At 52.1% G+C, this 18296-nt stretch overlaps 1 protein-coding gene across 3 annotated transcripts in view; it reads right to left on the reverse strand.

Moving 5' to 3' along the window:
- The window catches only part of FSTL4 (follistatin like 4), a 439834-nt gene that overhangs the window by 90399 nt on the left and 331139 nt on the right, over nucleotides 1-18296 (reverse strand). The window lies entirely within an intron of this gene.

The raw sequence follows: 18296 nt of genomic DNA on the forward strand, positions 1-18296 counted from the left end.
GTGAAACTAAAACATCCTCTACAACTTGACACGTGCAGCATTTAGTGGGTTGAATTTTGGAGAACTGACCTCCAGACCAAATGCAGGGGAGTCATCCCCTTACCAGGGACTCACAGGCTGGCAGGAGGTGCCCGACAGGCAGGCCGCCCAGCATCCCTGTTGGGCTGGCCATCCGGGGTCTCATGCAATTGACAGGCCTGTCCCCACGTGGAGGAACGGGAAAAGCGAGGCACAGAGAGTTACAGTGGCAGGACCAACACCCTGCAGTTCCGAACACTGCTGTGTACTTCTTAGCACCCCATTTCAATAGGGTCAGAGGGAGAGGGGGCAATGATAAATTCCAGAAGAGAATCTGGGTCTCAACCTCAAGAGAGGAAGGTAACTGAAGAGTTAAACACAGTGCCTCCGCACCCTCCCTCACAGTCTCTCTGCCAGGCTGGGGGAGGGGGCAGGGGAAGCCTAAGGATGCAGCAATGGCACCCTGTCCCTGGCAATGGGGACCAATTTATCTTGATCTCATGTGTTTTGCTTATGGTTGTGGCACTGAATGACTTTACAGCTGTCTAACTGAAAAGTCTCATAGAGGCCGGGCCACCGCAGGGGTCCCAGTGCCCCGGGTGGAAGGGGACACACGCATAGCCTGAGCAGAGGTCAGCGTGTGACAAATGGCTCTCTCATGGGGAGGCCTGCACATGGTGTGTGGGGACGTGTTTGGGCCTCACCTGGGATGCAGCCCATTTCAGGAAGCTGTGCTGGGCCCAGGCCCAGTTTCTCTTTGGCTCATTGTACAAACAGGCTCAGGTTCAAGTTCAAAGGCATCAGAATTCTTTGGAATAAAACAATCATCTGGGTTCTATAAACACCCCGCATATAAACAAATTGCACAGATACCCCAGGACCCTGTCCTGACTTCTCCATCCATGGAGACCCCAGTTTCATACCTCCCACCTGCTTGCTTTATACTGACATCTGGCTGTCTGGAGCAGCCTCGGGAGGCCATCCTTCCTGCCCACTGTAACCCCATCTGTGCCAAGATGACCCTTCCCAGCCTCACCTCTGTCTCCACTCTGGCCCATCAGGAAGGAAAGGGTTCTGAGAAACTAGTTCCTGCTGAGGAGCCGACAACAGCCAAATGTGTGACCCTCCTAGGTCCTGGCCGGGTTGCTTCTGATCTCACCTCACCTCTCCACACCTGAGCCCTCATCTGCAGGCATCTTGGAAAGGCTGGGGTTGGAGAAATGACCCTGATACCAGGAGGCCTGCCACCTGCCCTCAGCTCCATGGACGCCACACACCATGGTCCCCCGACAGACCATGGGCCGGCCCAGCAGTCCTCGGGGAGAACTGGGAGTCACTGGCCACAGCCTCCTTCTGTTAAACCCACGGTGCTTCAGGAGAGTGGAGTTAAGGTCTTGGAACTCAGCCGAGCCTCCCTCCTTAAGCCAGTGTGGCATGGTTGGAAGCGATCACCAACATGAAAATCCATCTGTCCGTTCACAGTCACTCACACCACACCCCATGGGCCGAGTGCCTGCGGGAGCCAGGCCCTGTGTGCCCGGAGCTATCAGACTCCTGGCACTCCTGGCTGGGCCGCCCTGAGCTCTTGTGGAACTGGTGCTCTGACATCCACAGGACCTCTACCCTAGGCAGCCTGGCCTTCTCCTCCCCTCGTCTTCCCCGGCCCGTCCCCCTTCCCGGGCCCTGCCCCGCCGTCCTTTCTCATTCCTTCCGCCTCTCGCCCCCACGGTCCCAGGACTGGTCCCCTCCTCCTTCCCGAGCCTTTCAGCTCGGCCTGTCCTCCACTTCCATAACCACAGGCCAGAGCCTCCTGCCTCCTGCCCCACGTCCTGGACAGCCACCCTGATGCCTGGGGAAAGCCTGGAGCCTCGTGAGAGCTGGTGCAGCCCGTCATTTCCTGTTCCACCCACTGCACCCTCCTGAGGCTTCCAGCCCAGGCTGCCCTGCGGCCACATCTGCCTCTTGCACTTAATGTCGGAAGCACGGCCTTCTCAGGGTGCCCTATATCACGTTTGGTGAGCGGTAGGCAGGGTTAGGGGCGGCAGGAACTCTCTGCCTGGTTTTCAGCTGCCCCCTCAGCACCTTGCACGGGACCTGGCACTCAGCCGATACTAATAAACGCCAACTGAATCAAGGAAAAATAAGCTTACCGATTGAAGAGGGAGCAAACAGGCAGCCGAGGCACCGAGGGACAGAAGGGCGGGAGCAGCCAGGAACTGGAAGTGCCTGGGCAGTGGAAGGAGGTAGGGAACGGCGGGGCGAGGATCATGGCAGCCCTGGTTTCCAAGCCCGCTGTGCGCAGGCGCCACGGGAGTTACTCCACACCACGGCCACCTGGCTGGGTGGTGCCTTATCCCTGCGGCTCAGAGAGGAGAAGGGATGGCGCAGGGCTGCACAGCTGAGAAGCCTTGAGGCTGAAGCTGAGCTCAGGTTTAGCCACTGAGTGAGCATGCTGCGCCCAGCAGTGAGGCTGGGATACACAGCGAGGGCCTTATTTTGCCTCCCATCCTTCCCCTTCACGCCCACCACGTGATAGGGATTGATTGATTGATGGCTCCAACCAGAAGGTACTCTCTCTGAAGGCAGGCAGTAGCCCTGTGAGTCCCAGTCATGTTGCCCCCGCACCCCAGGCCCACAATGGGGCGCTCGGTAAGGGTGAGGGCACAGTGACTACCCAGCAGGGTGGCCCCGGGGCTGCCAAGTTCAAGGGCCCCACTACCGGTGACCACAGCGCTCCCGTCAGCTCCTGGCTGGGTGTCGTGAGCCCAGCAAGTACTGGCCAGGATGCTGAGCATGTACCCAGCATAGGGGCCTCTGTGTGCAAACATGGGGTACACAGACCACAGCACGTGCAGCCAATGTGGCGGCTGAATGCCGTTTCCCCGGCACTGACCTTGGGAGCTGAAATGAGTTTCCTTTCTCCTGGCGGCTCTACAGACAGGCCAGCAAGTCGTGGGCAGAAAGGCTTCCTGCTGACCTGAAACAACGCTGCTTTAATGAGCTCCTGCAGACGTGGGGCAATCGCCAGTGAAAGGTGTCCATTGAAATGTATGTGGCTCAGGAGGCCTGGCCCTCTCCCGGCTGAGGAGCAGCTGAGGGTAGGCGCCTGGTGAGCCGTGCGCCTGCCTAGCTTGGACAGGGTCCGCTTAGCAGCCCCAGCCTCACCATCCGCCCCCAGAGACACCCTCCACACTGGCTCCTGACCTTGGAGAGAAGATGGTGAGCCAAGAATGGCGTGGAACAAATGACTGGGTGTGAGCGGAGCCTGGGAAATGCGGGAGGGCCAGGGCTTCCGGGTTTCTCTGTCCTTCCACGAGAAGGGAGTGGGGCAGCTGCCTGCCTCTGCCCACTCCTTCACTGACTAAGACGCTGGGGGTCCTTGGCAGCAGAGAGCAAAGGATACCATCCACCCCTGCCTCCTGGGAGCTGGGCATGTCCCCTTGTGGAGTAGGTGTGGTCGGCCTGCAGCAGCTGCAGCCGTGGGCGTCGCCGGCCCAGAGCAGTGAGCAGGCTTCCCCTTTGGTCCTGGGTCCCCCTGGGCGTCCTCAGCCTTTAGAACGGTTATGACCCTGTTCACGCCCATAGGCACCAGAGAGGGGCAAGCATGCCCCTATCTCCCCCCATGCCCTCGGAGAGCACCGAAGTCCCCACAAGTCACAAAGGTGGAGGGTCTGGCCTTCTGGCTGGGCAGGATGGACCCCGTCTTTGCATTTCCTCTCCCCCTGGAGTCTCTGTGACCCCATTTCTCAGGACCACTCTCCTGGGAGGTGGAAAAGTAGCAGTAGGAAAAAGCTGGGTGATTTTGATGTGATAGGTCCTGTTGGGGAGGGGGAGGGAAGGAGTGAAAGACAAGAGACCAGGGGAGGGGGAGGAGCACAGAGCTGGCTCAGGCACCCTACAGTCTAACAAGATTCTGGGGGCCGGGTTCGGAGGTGGCCACGGGGCAAGCACGGAATCGGAATCGACAGGTGCCGAAGGAGGTGGGTGTTAACTGTCAGAAGGTTGCAGACCCACCGCCTGTCAAAGACCAGCATGTCTGCAGTGGCTGCGAGGGCCTCTCCCTGAGCCCAGGCCCAAGAGGCCCACAGGGTGGGTGAGAGGGCATCCTGGGGCTGCGGTTAACCGGGCAGTGGCAGAAAGGACACCACTTCATCACAAAACACTTGTACATCCAGGGTCACATCACCCCGTGGGGAGGCCCGGGAGGGGAGCATTTGCCCATCTCACAGATGAGGACGCCGCGGGCAAATGAGGCGAAGCAACAGGCCCAGGGTCTCGGTGGGGGGGGGGTCCTCTCCCTGACACCCTGGATGGTCAGAGCGTGTGTCCTTTGGAGGAAGACACTGAGGGCACAGTGAGGCCTCAGTGCCTGGGGTGGGGAAGGACTCAGTGTTGCCCTCCTGCCAATGGATACATGGGTCCATCACTGAAGGGTCATTTTGCAGTTGAAACTCACCTGGAAAAACAGTGCCTATCACAGCTATTAGTCATTAACACTGAGGAGACAGCTAGATCTTTCCAGCTGTGGGGGAATTTGGTTTGCTAGGGGCAAAGGAGGGGTCCAGAGATCAGAATGGGAGCTTCCAGGAATAAGGTCATTAGACACAGGAGGCAAACTTCCCCAAGCTCCACATTTCAGTGGCCTGGCTGGGGTGTGAAGGGCCAAGGGCTCCTTCTGGCAAGCAGCTTCCCTTTCCACTCCTGAAGGATGCTTTCCCGGGGAGTACAGCTAAAACCCACACTTCAACTCACGTGCACCTCAGTGCTGTGTGCTAAGGATTCCCAGGCTGTGTCACCCCACACTTGGCTCCAAACAGTATCAGAGCTGCTGTTTGGCTTCCTAGATTGCATCACAGGCTCTGGAAGCTTCACCTGTATTTTCAAAAGCCATTTTTGTTTTCCAACTATCTGTAAACCAACAGGTTAAATGCTAGCATTCAATCAAATGATGCTCTAACCCTCCAGGTAACACTTGCATCCCTCCTTTGTGCTTGTCTCAGGATCCAGGAGCTCTCATGACAGATGAAAGGTCACGGTGCCAGGTCCTTCTAACTCACTGATTGGCCCACCCGCTCCCTCGGCGGCCGCCTGCCCCCATGCACTGCTCCCAAGCTGATGAGGACTGACATGGCTGAGAAGCCAGGCGTGTGCAGCACGAAAGCAGGCTGGCTGGGAGGGGAGAGACCCTCCCCTGCACCAGCCAAACCAGCGGAGGGAGATGTCAGGCCCAACCCGGGTGGGGTGATGCTGTGAGGGCCCAGTGCCAGCGCCTGCACAGAGCTGCGAAGTCCACCTGGCATCCAGATGTTTTCCTCCAGATGTGGCACCAGATCAAACTCCGGTCCGAGAGCCAGTGCTGTCCTGTGGAAGACGTCTTCTCTGGAGGGCGGTGAGGAGTGAGTGTGTGAGTGAGTGAGTGAGTGTGTGTGTGTGTGTGTGTGTGTGTGTGTGTGATGTTCTTGCTGTTACTATGAGGCTGCCAGTAGCCCTTCCTTTAGTCTGAAATTATTTCCTTTCTGACTTACACCCTTTTTTTATGATGCTGTGGTAATTGTAGAAGCTACGAGTCATTACTTGGCCAAATGAAAATTTGGCAGCCCTAAATTAGTCCTCTAAGTTTTTGTTTTTAATTAAAAAATTAAATTAAATGTAAAAAAACTTTAAAAAATTAAACAAAGTAAGTGTGTGTAATCTGGGCACCACAGGTGTTGGTGTGACGTTGGGACACCAGCTTTCACCTCTCACTTCTTGGTCAGCCTCTTGTGCCTGTGGCAGCAGGGGTGGTGGGTGGTTCAGTGTCTGCACCAGATCTAATTGGTCGCGTTGAGAAGGAGTCTGGGCTACATCCAGGCTCAGCAGGAAAGAACAATATCATTGATGTGCCGTGTCTGCCAGCAACTTGGGGAGGAATTTGCTTTCACTAGCACCAGCCCTTGGGTTGAAAGTGAGCAATTTCGCATTTAAAGAAAAAAAGGCAAAACCAGTTCAATGGGCTTAAATAAAATTGTAGCCAATATGCAGTAATTTCTGAAAAGTCCAGATAATCATAACTCAAGCTTTAAAGAGGGCTTCACTTTGGAAACCTAGATGTCAGAGACATCTGGGTTGGTAATCAGAACATAAGGATAACTCAGGATAAATCCACTCAACAGGCCTTAGAAGGAGCACTGCTCACCAAGAACAGAGGCTGGATTCACTCCTCCTCGGAGCTTCATCTGCTGTGGTCTGAGCTCTGAGGTCACCAGGCTACAGTGCAGAAGACTTTGGGTTTTTAAACACAGATCTGGTCAAAGTTGTGCTTTTCACTGGTGGATAGTTTCATGGCAACACCCAGAGCTCCATCTACCCCACTTTCTGTGCTGTTGCTTTTTGGGGGGCAGGAGTCTGTAAGCCACCACTGCCTGCCACGGGAGTTGGCTTGAGAAGCTGGGCTGATGCATATGAGTTCCTGGATGACTGAAGAGACCCAGGGACTTCTGAGGCCTCTGTAGGTCAATCTGGAGGCGGTGGAGGCATGGTTTATTTATCTTTGTAGCCCAGCTTCTCAGGAGCAAATTCTAAGTGCAAATCCCAGTTGCCTCCCTCCTCATTCCAAGATAGGGAGGAGAGAGTGGGCTGTTTAGTCTTTTCCTAACTTTGGAAACCATAAGATACAGAGACGAGAGCCTGTCACTTTTGGAGGAGCTGGCAGGCATCTGCAAAGTCAGGTCCCTCCAGAAGCCTCTGTGAATTTATTTGATGGTGTATTTATGTGCAAAGATGTCTTTGACCAGTGATGCTGATTGCAGTATTGTTTGTGATAATGAAAAACTAAGAACAACCTGATGCCCATCACCAGGGGATTGGCTAAATACACTGTTTCCGCCCCAAATAGAATATTATACAGCTATTGGAAGGATCCGGGTACTGTTTGTACTGACTTGATGTGGTTTTAAGTGAGAAAAGCAAGTTGTAAAACAATGTGTAGATTCTGATCCTAGGTCACAAAAATACCTCTGCGGGTGTTTGTACATGCAGGAAGGAAAGCCTGGATGGGTCCCACCAATTTGTCAATGGAGGTTGTCCCTAAAGCACAGAACTGGGGGTCAGTGGGTTTGGGGAGGGGTTATCCTTCAACTTAATATGCAATTGTGTAAAGTTAGCATATACTACTTTGAAACAAAAAAGACATTGCAAAAAGAAAATGAAAGAAAGCCCTTGGGAGCATCACTGTTCCAGGGTCTCACGATGACTGGACGGGAGGAGTTGGATTTGAGGGATGAGTTCTTAGGAATTCATGCTGTGGGAGTTTTCAATCAGCCTGATGCTCTGGTCCAAGCTCTCACCAGAGGTGAGGCCTTTGCTCTGCTCCATCTAAGATTTTCTGGACCTGTTAATGTGTTTGCCATTGAGCTGACTTTGGGATCTACAGATTTCTACAAGGCACGGTAATGTGTCCTCTCTCATCTTGTTGGGTTATGGGCCACAGAGTTGACTGCTGCTTGAACTTTTATGATAATTGGTTTGGTGAACACCATGCTTGTAAAGCTGATGAAGAGAGGAGGCTGCATTTGATGCCATCAGTCCCTCATTACCAATTTCTGGCTGGAAACCTAAATGCCCACATACCTGGCTGTCTTCTCTCTCTCCATCCCTCTCCAAGTCTTGAATTCAGGTCAGACTTCCCTGGTAGCCCCTAACTCAATAGAGTGTGGGTGCCTAACATGGCCCTTCCTGTAGGGTTCCCCTTCATTATCTCCCTAATCCAACATGGAGACGGGGAAGATGAGCACAGCCACTCTCTGAGTGATTTAACAGGATGCTTTCATGATGTACTGAAAATGAACATTGACCCCAGGTAAGAGGGGCTAAACTGATACTTTCAAAGCATACCATCCATTTCGCTCTGATGGACTCTCCTCCTTAAATCACTGTGTTGTCACTTTTACGATGCCAATCTAGCTATTGAGGCTACAGGACTGTGAAATGTCATATAAAAAAGCCAATAAGAAAAAAATAAAATTAAGTTGCGGGGAGCATGCATTAGCATTTCAAAAATGTTCTGTTGCAGTATGCTATTATTCTCTCTCTGTCAAGGGGCACCGGGATCCCGTCCTCCCCATAAAGAGACTATGCCACAGAATGTATTAGCGCTCCATTCCAGAAACGACGTGGCAGCTGAAGGGCATAGTTACGATAATGGTGAAATACATTTTGAACTAAACTTGATAGGACACTGGGGCCGTCTGCCTCCTCTGATGACAAAGTCTTGATTGCTTTTCTCCTTGTTGGCTCAAGCCTGTGGCTTTCAGAGTTTTGACAAATTAGTGTTTTTGGCATTTCAGCCCTGGAGAAAAGTAAGGAGTGACATCTGCTGAGGTGAGGGTCTGACTCTGTGCTGCAGGTGACAACATAGGGGCTGGGATTCCATGAGGCACAGGCCACCGCCACCCTGCACTTCCCTGCCTGGCAGCACGTAAAATACCCCAAATTACCCAAAGCCCAGTCCGCTTGAATTGCTGGATCTAGGGTTGAGTAGGCATGGTCCATCTGGAAAGGGCAAGTTTAATAATCCATAGTGGGCCTGGGCCAGCAGGACCGGTCACCTCAGGGAAAATTTACTCCCGTCCTTGGAGTTCAACCCCTTGGCTCTCTGAGGGGCGTCTTACATTCTAAATGGAGTAGCAAGTGCTTCTTCATGTGCTGGGCTTCCAGGCCTGAGCTGGGCCAGAGGGAGGGACAGTGTCTGCAGAGGGGAGGAGAGCCTGCCAACCCCTGCCTTGAGGAGCCTCTGGTCTCCCTGTTAATTACGGGAATGTGATTCCTTCCTATGGCTCTGAATTTGGGGAAAGATAAATTGGGGAAGGTGAATCCAGCGCTCTTGGTAGTCAATTACACTAAACCACTGAGACAACTGCAATGCTTTATCTGGAACCTTCAGAAAGCTGACTTGTTCCTTAGGAGCCATCGGCTTAATGGAATTCCACTGTATTATTTTCCAATGTGATGTGCTGCAAAACTGGGTGGGTCAGCACTTTGGTTTGGGAAATATATTTTCATTTGAGAAGATGCCTCTGCTGGGCTTCTTGCAGCATTGGTTTAGGAAGCACGAGGCTCTTAGCTCCGCTGAAGGAAGGGGTCCTGGGGAGGCCATCATGGCAGTGCAGGGAAGGGGGGAGCACAGACCTGCCAGCAGTGGCTGGGGCTATTTTTATTTTTTAAAAATATATTCAGCATCACGTCCAGCGTGTGAGGTTCTCCGCTGAATTGAATGTTACTCTTAATGAGACACCATGTCCCTTCTGTTTTCTGTAACAGAGACCTTGAGAGCTTTTATTAGCGAGCGAAACCACTTTTCACTGTTTTCATGTTTCCTAATAACAGCCTGAGTCGTAACCTGAATTTTTATGCAACTAATTATGAGCGCGACTTGGGCATGAAAGATTTATACAATCAGATATTACCTGTGTTATCTCTGGGCAGGTGGGGGATGAGCCAAGAAAGGAAGTTAATCAGTTTTCTAGGTCACACAAAAGGCACCTGTGAGGTGCTGGCTGAGAGGTGGGGTGGATGCAGGGAGGCGGGAGATGCCCTCCTGGGACACGCCCCACCCGGGAGCTGCTTGCTTCTCCTCCACCCCAGGCCAGCCAGCATTGGCCATGGAGCCCTGGGAATCAGCACTTTTTCCTAGTGTGACATTTCCACCCTCTGCTTCCTAAGACCAACATAGCCAACTAACAGTCCTGAGGAAATGACCTCAAGCACATGGAGGTGACAGGGTTAACGGGAAACAGAGACATCTCAGAAAGGGTCAATTCCCAGGAACAGAATAGAAGCCAGAATTCTAATAAATTTTGCCACTTTAAGTTTCATTTTAGGGACTTCCCTGGTGGTACAGCGGTTAAGAATCCGCCTGCCAGTGCAGGGGACACGGGTTCGAGCCCTGGTCCGGGAAGATCCCACGTGCCTTGGAGCAACTAAGCCCGTGTGCCACATCTACTGAAGCCCACGCGCCTAGAGCCCGTGCTCTGCAACAAGAGAAGCCACCCAATGAGAAGCCCGCAAACCGCAATGAAGAGTAGCCCCCGCTCGCCGCAACTAGAGAAAAGCCCGCACGCGGCAACAAAGACCCAAGGCAGCCAAAAATAAAAATAAATAAATAAATTTTAAAAATTTATTATAAAAAAAAAAAGTTTCATTTTAGTTAAAAACAAAGACAGAAAATGAACTACGTGGCCGTTCCTCGAAGCCCGCAACTGAAGGAATGCGTGTCTGCCAAGACGCAATAGCTCTTGCCGCCAATCACACTCACTAAATGACTAGCGTATTGTTTATCTGTGGAAAAAGCTTGCCCAGGGTGGCGGTAAGGAGTGCGTGATGGAGAGCTGGCCTGGAGAGCGTGGGTACTCATGCGTGTTGAGAGCCGTAATGAGATTTAGTTACACGGCCATTTGCTGAGGCCCACAACTGATTAATATACACAGGCTTGTTCATTTACTCAGCATTATGTTTAATCATTTAATTTCACAAGAGTTTTCAGATCTTTTAATCATCCTAATATTCTTATTGCAACATATTACTAAGCTGTTAGTTCAATTCAATTAAAAAGTGTCATCTAAAAGTAATTTATTCCATGTGCGTCGTTAAGTGGATACCCCAGATATGCTTGCATTTTAAAGGAATAATAACTCTTCCAATTTATTAGTCTGCAAACGACTGCACTGCGTTAGCACTAAAGACGATACCACGAGTGGTGAACGTCTGTGGGCACTAATGTGGCAGCAGATCTGTGACTGTTTCTCCAGGTTTTGCTCTAAGACTCAGAAGAGAATATGAAAACTTGGACCACCTGTTAGTACTCAGGTGGCCCCTGAAAACCTAGTGTGACTTTCTGGCCCTGATCATATTTGTAATAGCACAGCCTCTGGTTTCCCCCTTTGGGGACCTCTTGGCCAGAGTTCCCACCAGCACGTCCTCACTTCAGGAGCAGGTGCAGGAGGCCTTCGAGGGCCAGGGTTCGGGAAATTGCCTGCTGTGGGTCTGTTGGGGAGACATCTTCCCTTGTCAGAATTCTGACCTTCCTGGTTGACTTTTTAGATATTTCCCCTGTCCTCTCTAGAGCAGTGCTGTCTAGTGGGAATGTAATGCAATGCAAACCACCTAGCAGATTTAAATGTTCTAGCAGCCACATAAAGTAAAAAGAAACAGGGGCTACTAATTCCGCTAATATACCTTATTTAACTCAATATATCTAAAATATCATTTCAACATGTAATCAATACAAAAGTCAGATAGGAGAATGTAATGAGATATTTTACTTTCTCTTCCCATATAAAGCTTCAAACTCTGGTGTGCACATCTCACTCTGGACAAGCCTCATTTCAGGGGCTTGGTGTCCACATGGAGCTAGTGGCTACCATACTGGACAGCACAGCTCCAGAGTCCTCAGGCAGGGGGCCCTGTGCAGCCCAGCTGTGGCTTCCCTGTGCCTGTGGCTCCCCCGGATTGAGGTGGTGAGACAGGCTGGAACCTGGGACCCTTTGCTGCAGTGTTGCAAGGGAACCTGTTGTTTGTTCTCGCTCCCCCACTGCTGCAGCAGGGGCCCCGGTAAAGCCTTGTTTGAATTTCTTGTGTGGCCTCTAGTCAATTTCTATTGATTGGGGAAGGCCAAGAACCCTGCTCGGTATCAGTGGGGGCTGCTCGGGGCCCTGGAGGATCTGCCTGCAGGAATTGGTGACACTCCCACAGGTGTACAGAACAGGGCACGCTGGCCACTGATGACCCCTGAGGCTCGTCTGACCCTGAGGTTGCAGGAATCCAGCAGGCCTGGGAAGGGATGGCTTGTTGGAAAAAACAGCTGCAAAGATGCCCCTCGCTGTCTTTCCTTGTCCCTACGCCTTTGGGGAGCCAAAGGGAAACCCAGGTTTCAGGTGGTGGAAGGAGGAAAACCACTCCAGTGCTAACAGGGGACACCGATGGGAGGGTCCGCATCCGCTCCTCAGTCCCATTCCTGCCCCGTCAAGCATGACGCTGGGCATATATGGGATGTGCCAACTGATGAACAGGTCTCTTTTGCCTCTCCACCAGGAGACTAGCCCCGAGGCCTGATTATCAATCTCAGGGAGTAAACTTAGTCCTTAGCCTGCTGTGTCTTCCAAGGAAAGATTGACTTTCCTTGGGGAACAAAGTCCTCCATGATGAGGGCACGTGGAATATTAATGCCTGCACTTTGAGGCCTAAGTGTTCCTTTTCCTTTGGCAGACCAAAGGTCAGTGGCCAGGGCCTGATGGAGGGTTGTTGCAGAGATGTGCTCTGGGCAGGCAGGGATGTTACTTGAGTCTGGTGACAGCAGCTAAGTGCCATTTCAACATCCTAGAACTTGGAACACTTAGTCCCCTGGGTCTGTCCCCTATCTGGGCCAGCTGAGAGCCTCAAGAAATCAGGGACAAAGAGAGAAATCTTCATGCCCTTTCCTGGTCTTGCAGAATGCCCTGATTATTAATATCTCGCTCTAGGAAAGGGCTATTTGTGCTGTTTTTTAGGAGGACAGCAATAAAAAAGGGAAATTAAATTAGCAACTCTGTGTGAGCTTCTAATCCATTAGAGTGTCTTCAACTCCATAACCTGCTATCTTAAACTCTGGTCACCTACTTAAGAGGTTTCAAGAAAATAGCAGTATTCCGCCTGGCCCCATTTTGTACCAGTTACAATAAAAGTGATTGAATGTCAGCAGAGTCTGGTGGTCTGGTCCTGAGTGAGAGGGCTCTGGACAGGTCACTGTGCTCAGCCTGCCCTTGTGATCACAGATGCTAACCCCTCCGTCAAGAGACCCATGTCCTCGCCCCAGAGCACACACCCAACTCCGAGAATTAGTCAAATACAATTACCCACATGAGGTGGCCTCTCCAACCGCTACTAAATAACGGGAAGATAAAACTGTCTTCAGAGGAAAACATCACAAAGGAATTGCATTTAATAACAAGAACAGGGTGCCAGCAAGAGCAGCTAACTATTACTGAGTGCCAACGGCGTGCCTGGCTCTGTGCTGTGCAGAGAACTGGCTACATAATTTGTGGGGCCCAGTACAAAATGAAAATGCAGGGCCTTTGTTCAAAAAAGTAACAAGAATTTCAAGATGGAGATGGCAGAGCATTGAACCAAGCGCGGGGCCTTCTGAGAACGGAGGCCTGTGTGGCTGCAGAGGTCGCCCGCCCATGGCCAGCCTGGCTCTGTGCTGTAGATGCATCAACTGGCTTAATTCTCACAACAAATCCTATTACTGTCTCCATTGTACAGATGAGCAAACAGAGGCTCAGAGAGGTCCAGAGACTGCTGGGATGAAGGTTTTGAAGTGGTCTGAATGGAGAAAAGTGGTGGGAGGGCTGAGTCATCCCCCAGCATACGGTGAAGTTGCAGAAAACCTCACAGAACTGCAGCAGCCTGCCCCAGAATCATGCTGCGAGCGCTGATTTAGTTTCAGGAAAACAATATCATTTGTTCCATTAAATTAATGTTGTTAATTTGAAGTTTATTGGTTTTGCAGTTTGTTTTTATTTCATTTATAAATTTGTTTTAGTTTTATGGTTGTAAAAGAGCTCTTACTCATAAGGAATGTGTACCTAGTTTTATGTTTGTACATATTTGACTAACGTTATACTAAACATAATTCAAGTCAACAGAGAGAAACCACTTTAAGTGGGGTCTGCATATTACTCCAGGAGGGAAATGCATCTCTTGTCCCCCAAGGTGGGAGCCACAGGGGGTGCTTGCAGTCCCGCCCCTTGGCTGGCTGCCAGCAGGGGCCATGCTGGCTGGATGCTGGACCCCGATGGAGGGGAGGGGAGAGGAGGGGAGGAAGTGAGGGGGAGGGAAGGGAGGGAGAGGGAAGGGAAGGCAGGTGGCTCCTCTGGGCAGGTGGCTGTCTAAAGAATCCCTGAAGGTCTGTCTGGCCCTGGCTCCTCTCCTGGCTGCTGCTTCACATCCCTTTGCCTTGGCCCAGGGAGCCCTCAGTCTATGATCCAGATTCCTGGAGAGTGGCCCAGGCCCAAAGGCAGGGAGTGGCCTGCAGGAACACCCAGGGGCTCAAGACTGTGGCGGGGGAGCAGTTATGACCTCTCAAGGGCATGTCACTAGCTGACCCTGAACAGGTGCCTTTGCAGAATGCCCTGATTATTAATATCTCGCTCTAGGAAAGGGCTATTTGTGCTGTTTTTTAGGAGAAAAAAAAGGAGAACAGGCTAAAGGCCATTCCCCACCTCCCCACCATGGTCTAAGTCCCCAGTCTCACAATAGGAGCATGTTTAAAACCAGCAGACAATACCTTGTTACTCCTGACTGGCAATGGCACTGCCAAGATATATTTCCCACAGAAATGCATGTCAAAGACTTGCACAAGAATGTTCATAGGAACATAATTTATAATTGCCCCCAAACAGAAACAAGCCAGGTACATCAACTGTGTTATAATCTTACAATGGAATATTATATACCAATGAAAAGGAACAAACTTCTGCTACAGATGAAATTCAATAGATGAGTCTCACAAACACAGTTTTGAGGAAGCAGCCAGACACAAAAGGGTCATATTATAGGATTCCACTGATATAAAGTGCAAAAACAGGCAAAATGACTCTATGGTATTAGAAAGGCAGGATAATAGTTACACTTGGGAGGAGGGTGGGCATCTGGGTGCTGGACCACGGGGCCCTCAAACAGGAGGAAGGCATGCCTACTTCAGAGATGGGACAGCTCTTCCCAGGAACCTTAAGAGGTTTGCATGGGCATCTCCAGGGTTGCCCCCAGCATATCCGTGGGGACCTGGTCTCATGGCCTATGCAAAGCGTCGCTGGGCTGATGCAATAGTGCAGTGATGTTCAGAAGCACTGAGAGGTTTCACAACTGCGAGCTAAAAAGTGCCAGTTCATGGGAGGCCCAGGTGCCCACACCCTGTCCAAAAGCCTGCCTCCCCTGCAGCTCCTGGGTCTGATATGGCACGTGTGTTTGGAGCAAAAGGGATCTTGAAAGACCTTGCGTAACTCTTGCAGAGGCTCCTGCCCTCCTTGGCTCACCACGACTTCTGCCATGCCTCGGCTGCAGTCTTGACTCTTAGCCCCACACCTCACCTGCCTGCCGGCCACATGGACAGCCTTTCTGTTCTCAAGCATTCCAGGAGGGCTCTGCCTCTGCTGGATCTTTCTTTCCCACATTCCCTCAAGGCTAACACCAGCTTACGCTTTCTGTTCTGTCATGACTCAGATGGGGTTCAATGATGACTTTCCCCCGCCACAGTCTAAGGGAGCCAGGGTCCGTTCCCCTGCCTGCCCTGGGAGGCCATCCCAGAAGAGGTGCCTCGGGAACCCCTTGGGGAACATCAGAGGTGGGAGGAAGTTCACAGCAGAAGACTGGGCACCAGGTGCTGGGCTCAGAGGGACATGCTGGAGGTGGGTAGCCCTCTCTGGAAGGGGCTTGTGACAGGCCTGCACATCACTCTCACCTCAAAGATTCCAGCCACTCCCAGACAGCTGGGCAGGGGCATGCCTGTGCTTCCCGCTCAGGACATCACGGAGGGAAGGGCCCTTGAAGACCATCTGGTTCCCCGCTCCTCCTGTGGACAAGTAAACCAAGGGAGCCTCGGGTACACAGGGCGCTGATGGCCTTGCTGGGTCTGAAACTCAGGCCCCCGGACTCCCAGACCAGGGTGGGGGTGACGGGTATCATCTCCGGAAGACGCAGCTGCACACCTGTCAAACCCTCATGCAGAGGGAGGTCCCAGCCTCTCCCCAGTCTTGGCCAACCTGCTCATCCTGTGTGGCTGTAATTCAAGTGTGGCTATGATGCTGGGGGTTTGTGTAGAAGAAGGTCAGTTTCTGTAGAGAAGTTCTTTAGAGCTGATTGTGTGTTCTCTGGACTTCCAGTGGCCTAGACTGTAGCCAAACTTGGGTTCCAGGAGTCTGGGAGGAGGTGCAGGCTGAGCCTGGGCTGGCCAGTGCACATGTATCCTGGAAAGTTCAGGGGTTCCTTGAGTGGACCCAAGGGAATGTAAGAACATGGTGACAACGGGAGTCACAGAGCATAGAGTGGCTGGGACGTGGAGGTGCCACAGGGCAAGCACCTGTGAGGGCCAAGACAGCACACAGCAGGCACCCCACGCCAACTCCCTGCCAGGCCCACCTCCTTATGGGCTATAGTGGGTTGAACAGTGTCCCCCTCAAATTCAGGTCCATCAGAACCTCGGAATATAACCTTATCTAAAGGTAGGATCTTTGCAGATGTAATTATTTAGAGGTCTCAGGATAAAATCATCCTAGTTGTAGGGTGGGCTCTAAATCCAATGACTTAGAAGAAAAGACAGAGAGAAAGAAGAGAAGGCCGCGTGAAGATGAAGGCAGAGACAGGAGCTGTGCTGCTATCAGCCATGGATCGCCGGGAGCCACCAGAAGTTGGAAGAGGCCAGGAAGCATCCTGTCCTAGAACCTTTAGAGGGAGCATGGCCCGGCCAACACCTTGATTTCAGACTTCTGGCCTCCTGAGCTATGAGAGAATAACTTTACATTGTTTCGAGCCACCTTGCTGCACTTTGCTATGGCCGTCCAAGGAAATGTACACAGGGGACTCCCTTGAGTTCAGGAGGTCGAATCAACCTGCAGCACCTTCTAGGCCTACATTTGGCTACCCGCTCTGACCCTGGCCAACCATTTCAGTGCCCTCTGGCTTCCGGAAGCCACATTGCTTAAGCTGGCTCCGGTGGAAAGTGGCAGGAGGAAGGGCTTGAAGTCTCAAGCCATAGGCTCAGTCCCGCCCACTCACCCAGCTGCAGTTAGCTCAGAGCTCTCTACCTTGAGCCCAGGCATGAATATTCATGAGCCAAGTTACTGCAAGTATCTCAAACTCCCAGCCAAGGTCCATGCCACGAGGGAGGTGGACTGGGCCAGGTGGGTGAAAATGAGGCATAAAACTCATCCCCTACCTGCTCTGAAAATTCCTCCTGAAACGTGGCTGCACCAAGGCCCCAGCACCGAAGGACTCCAAGACACTTCCTATCAGGCGGGGGCTCCCCAGGGGCAGGGACCGAGACTGCCTGGCCTCACAGGGCCCAGCGCAGAGCCTGGCACCCCATGCCCCCAAACCAAGTCCTACCCAGGGCCACAGAGATCTTTAATAAGCAGCTCTCCACCGCACACTGTGTAAAATCCACCCTCCTTCCTTTTGAGAGCTGCCCGCTGACAGCTTCCCTGCACCACTACATCCCAGCCATGCAGCCTGCCTCCTGTTCCTGGGACACAGTGAGCCTATTCCGCTCCAGGTCTTCGCATAGGCTGTGTCCTTGGCCTGGACTTCAGCTGGCTCCTTCTCATCCTTTAGGTCTCTTCCTTTACTGTATCTCTCTGTGGGGCACCTCACCCTGTAACTACCCTATCTAGAGGGAGTAGCCACTGTTTTTCTGCCTCTCTCCCCAAAGACTATAAGCTCTCCGAGAGCAGGAACCACATCTAGTTTTGCTCACCACTGAATCCCAGTGGCCTGCCCAGTGCCTGGCATGTGCAACACAGGTAAACATTTGGTAGCGGGCAGAGAGGCCCGCACACTGTTTCCCTGGGTCTGGGACACACTGGGATGCTCTGATTTGGGGGGGGGTGTCCACCTGATTCCTGCCTCTTCCACCAGCCACGCCTCCAGAGCCCTAAGCCAGCTAGCTCTCCTATTTGCCTGGTGTTTGTGATCTGCATTAATGGCCCTGAGGGCCACTTGAAGGTCATGAATTCAGAGTCCCCAAAAGACCCCTGCTGGCTGTTGCCTGGAACCTTCTTTCTAGGAAATGCTCCCAAATAGATTGGATTTAGGAGGCCAATAATAGTGATAATAAAAATAATGAGCATCCCTGCCTTGCACTTGGCTGAGTCCTATAAACAATACTCACTGAACCCTCAGAACAACCCTATGAAACAGGTACTCTTTTGACTCCCATTGTACAGATGAGAAAACTGAGACTCAGAGAAGTGAAGCAACTCAGCTCTTCAGGACTCCCCACCTGAGCTCCCTAAAGGCTGCCGCAGTCCTGGTCCAGGTCTCTCCTGAGATTTGAGCTGAATAACTGGAACGAGAGACTAAAAGTGGAAGAGTGTGATGGGACTGGAGACTGAGGAAAGTGGCCAGGGAGTTTTCTCTTTTCATGAGTTACCAGTTCAGGGTCAGCACTGGGCAGGCCCCCCGCCCTGGTATTTGGTTTTTCAGGAATGGGTTGGGTCTCAAGGGAGCCAGTCAGAGGCAGGTGTGGCCGTAGGGTTTTATCAGGACTTCTG

The sequence above is a fragment of the Eubalaena glacialis genome, chromosome 4, assembly GCF_028564815.1.
Source record: "Eubalaena glacialis isolate mEubGla1 chromosome 4, mEubGla1.1.hap2.+ XY, whole genome shotgun sequence".
Classification (NCBI taxonomy): Eukaryota; Metazoa; Chordata; class Mammalia; order Artiodactyla; family Balaenidae; genus Eubalaena; species Eubalaena glacialis.